General features: G+C 56.0%; 1 protein-coding gene across 2 annotated transcripts in view; it reads left to right on the forward strand.

The window, feature by feature from the left end:
* Positions 1 to 4,329, forward strand: part of HIVEP3 (human immunodeficiency virus type I enhancer binding protein 3) — a 441,341-nt gene that overhangs the window by 424,869 nt on the left and 12,143 nt on the right. The gene's annotated exons all lie outside the window — the stretch shown is intronic.

The following is a 4,329-nucleotide window of genomic DNA, read 5'->3' on the forward strand; positions in this document are numbered from 1 at the left end:
CCCCCACCCCCACCCAGCCCAGGGCCACACAGAGCTGCCCACCACCTCGGGGAGCCATCATCCTCTATGTGAGACTGGAAAGATCCATTGAGCCAAGTCCCCAGCCAGAGCAGTCTCCCAGAGCAATCTCTATTCAATTCTCTCTGGCTTTATTGAGAGCAAAGGCCTGGTCTTTTTCTGCCAAGTCTGAAAGAGGTCTGGGTCCCTGGCAAGAACACCCCTTTTCCAGGAGATTCCTGCATTGGAAGCCACATAGCTGAGCTATCTGCAGTCCCTTCCTGGGTCCCCCTGAGCCCTGGAGGGTCCAGAGCACACAACCTGCATGGAATGTCAGTGGGCCCTCTGAGTGCCCAGGGGGCGGAGCCTGGGATGAAACCTGGGGGTGGAGCCCTGAAGGCCCCGCCCAGGAGGATTTCCTCTCACCCTGTGATGGGGCATGTGCTGAGCTCTCTGCCAAGGCTCCTAGACCCTTCTGAAAGACAAAAACCTTCCAGAGCCAGAGCATTGAGTGCATCTGAGATAGTGGAATCTCAAACTCTGGGAGGTAGAAAGGGGCTAGTATGGGCGGTGACAGATGGAAGCAGAGCCAGCTCACTCTTGGCTCTCTCTGCATGAGGCAGGAGAGTGAGGGAAGCCATGAGACACTGAAGCTCCCTTGACTCCTCAGACCCTTCAGCCATCAGCCCAGATACCAAAGGAGCTACCCTCCTCTCAGGGCTCCTGCCTCCGTCCAACTGCCTCCGTCTCCTCCCTCCCCTTGTCCTTGGGCTCAGACTCGCCAGGCTGCATGAGAAATGAAGCTGGGCCCGGTGGTCTTCAGGGCCCTCCGTCGCCACTACCTGGCTGCACCGGCTAGGGAGCCTTCCTGTCCGTCTCTGTCCGCCTGTCTGTGTCTCCGTCTCTGTGTCAGACGTTGTGACAGCAGCTCCAGTCCTGGGTGCTAGCACCGGCTTGTCTCAGTGAGTGAGGCCGGGGAAGGCCCACTGGGATGTCCCTATGGAGGTCTGGGGTCCTGTGTCCTCTTCTGAGAAGGTTCCCCGAGGCCAGCAGAAGGGCTGTGGTGGGTACAGGCCCTTGCGCCGATCGCCTGCGGACAGAGCTGGCAGTTTGGAGCAGCCCTCAGGGGCTGAGGGAGGGTGGTTGGTCAAAGCCCAAAGCCGAATGGGGTAGACACGGTTTTCAGCTTATGCTCTTGGTGGAGGATCCACCTGTGTTCCAGATGCCCATCATTTCCATCCGCTTGCCTTTCCTCCTTCATTCCAGGATGGTCAGGTTTGGGGTGAGGGGGCTGGGATGATGTGAAAAGCTGTGAACTCTGCTTGGAAAGCTGAGGCTCTGACCCTTGACAAGGAAATGGTGTCCAGGCCAAAAAAAGACCCCTGCAGCCATTTGGTTCACCTCCTTCAATTCACAGAGGAGCAGGCAGGCATACAGAGGGGACACTCAGGGAGGGTGCTGGGTAACACTCAGGGCTGCACATCCGCCCCTATGTCCCCATGGCCTATCCCAGCAGCCACTCAGACTCCCAGCTCCTCCCTGCAGCCTCCGGGGCAGGGGCAGGGGAGAAGCTGGTGTCCAGGGGCTGCCTGGTGCCCTCTCCTGGGATTGCTGAGCCCAGACAGACTGGTGGAGGCATTTACATCTCAGCCATCATCTCAGCATCTCTCTCTCCTCCACAACCAGTGCGTGGCTGTGGCAGAGTCTCCCGGGTGCTCAATGAACACTGACTGTTGGGGCAGGGGGGACACACAGAATGGGAAGGAGGGAGGTTCCACGCAGTGGCATCTGCTGTCTGCCAGGCACGCTCTGCTGCCACTCTACATGCGTTTGTTCGTCCGCTTCTCCCAGCATCCCCATGAGGTAGGTACAGCTTTACAGTTGCAGAAACTGGGGCTCAAAAGGTTAAGACACTTGCCCAAGAACACATAGCTAGCAAGCGACAGAGCCCAGACTCAGACCCAAGGCCACCAAGCTCCTACATGTCTTGGTCTGTCCCACCAGTATGGAGCACGCAAGGCACCTGCAGTCCTGAGACCTGGCTCCAGACGGGGCTCTGCGCTAGCTGGCAACGTGGCTTTGGCTGTTTGGTTCTCCGTGATGGTGAACAGGAGCTGTCCCAGAGCATCCCGTCACCTCAGACAGCGGATTATCTCGTCCAGTGGCATCATTAGCACCAAGGCCAGGGTCAGAACAGAAGCAGGAAGACCCTGGGCCTGGTAGGGGGTGGGTCACATGGTCTGGGAGGTTCCTCCCAACACTTTACTTCTGTGATGAGAAGAACATTTCCCACTCACGGTTATTACACGCCCATAGTGTGCTCAGCACCTAACTTGGTTGAGTAAGAGACCCAACCCTTCCGGACAGAACAGGGCCAACAATAATGTCATAGCCAAAATGAGCAGTGTGCATAGTCCCCTGGGGTCTGGGGTATTCAGGGGATGGCAGGCTGGTCTCAGAACCTCAGGGGACGTTTGGTCTCTCTGGCCTATGTAACACTGCAGCTGCCTTGACCGCCCCCTGACATCCTGCTCAGGCTTTGCCTACTCACAACAGTGGGGCCAGAGGCCCATGATGTTGGACAGGGACGTTGGGGGTCCCCCAGCCCTGGGATGACTCTGGAAGTTATGGCTGCGCTCCCCATTTGGCCAGGAGTAGAAGATCCAGTTTTCTGTCCAGTTAAAGGAAGAAAATCTGAGGGAGAGATGGAGTCACAGACCAGGATGAGCAGGAGGGAAGGGGCAGGAAACAGCTCCTCTCCATCACTGCTGCCCTTGACCTGCACACCTCAGGCAGCCTCAGCTTAAGGCTCCTGTTACCTCTGAGCAAAACCTTAAGGTTCCTTAAAATTCTCAGAATAATTAAGAAAAACCCTTTGGTTCATGCATGGGTGCTCTCTCCCTAGTCACCCACCCATCCTCCCGTTGATCCATGTCTCCCATCCTCGCATCCTAAGAGCTTGTCTTCCTCTCGTCTTCCCATCTTCCCCTCTCGTCTGCCTCTCCGCCTCTCTGCTTTGTCCTCCCACCATCCACCCTTCCATCCTGCCCGTCCTTTCATCCCCCTCTCTGTCTGCCTTCCCTATTGGGTGTACTGCCTCCATCCCCCCATCCAACCAGCCCTCTCCCCCTTGCCCAGGTCTCCTTCTCTCCCTTTCTCCATCTTCTCATCTGTTTAGGGATCTATTCCCCATTACCCTTCTATTTATTTTTATCCTCCATCTGTCTGTGCATCTGCTTATCTGCTCATCGAGTATCCCACCCGTCTGTCTGGATTCTCCCTCTTCATCCTGTTTGTCACTCCATATTTCCTCTTACCCACTTCTCCATCCATCCATCTATCTGTCCACCAATCGTTCTATGCATCTGTTCCTGGAGTCCCTTCTTCTCTCTTCCATCCATCTGTTCAAACCTGCTAATAAGATGAGTGAGACAGAGTTCCTGACTCAAGGGCCTTGTGATGTATTATATGAAGGACCATGGAAATATAGCCATCCCTAGAGCAACAGTGAGCACATCACAGTAGGAGGCGATTGGTGAGCCCAAAGGAACATCGTGAGGCATCTGGCCAGCATCCTGAGGCGAGCTGGGGCTCTCCTGCTGGTCCTTCGCAGAGCGCTCCTGCCCATAGGGCTTTGTGACCTGTGAAGCGCTGTGCACACGTCAGGAAGAATCGGTGTCACAGAGTTTCCCCTGATTCCACAGAGCTTCTGGCTCTGCTCTTCAGCCCACTATGGACAGAGTCAGCCACCCCCCGAGGGCTTTGTAGTCACGGGGAGGACGGAGCCTTTGCTCAGCCTTCCCTGTGCCCACCACCCTTGGCCATGTCTGCATGGCAGTGACTTTGGAGGCCCAGGAAGGGGACATGACTCTCTAAGGAAGTCAGGACTTGGACCCCAGCCTTGTGGCCCCTAGGTCCCTGTCTAGCAGACTTCGCTATGCTGTCTGCCCTTTCTCCATGTCTATTAATAGCAGTAACTTTGTCCTGGTTCCTCCTCCCAAACCCTAAGATCCCTCCCTGTGGGCTGGCCTAGCAGTGTCCTCAGCCAGAAGGACATCCTCAGCACTCACTCCCATGCTAGTTCATGGGCTGGGTCCCTGCTCTCATCCCAGCATTTGAAATGGTCAGTAATCCTGTCACCAGCTCCTGGGCCCAGGGTTAAATCAGAAAAACTTTTGCATATGACTTGTCTTTTAATCTCCTTTTGTTTTTTTAACCAGCATCTCAGTTCCTCATTATACCCTCTGTCCGCTCACAGCCCCTCACCCACCCTACCCCGCTCCTCTGTACCATCGTGCACGGCGGCCATGGCTGCACCCCTGACCTGAGCAC

Source organism: Bison bison, unplaced genomic scaffold (assembly GCF_000754665.1).
Source record: "Bison bison bison isolate TAMUID 2011002044 unplaced genomic scaffold, Bison_UMD1.0 scf7180017864484, whole genome shotgun sequence".
NCBI classification, from domain to species: Eukaryota; Metazoa; Chordata; class Mammalia; order Artiodactyla; family Bovidae; genus Bison; species Bison bison.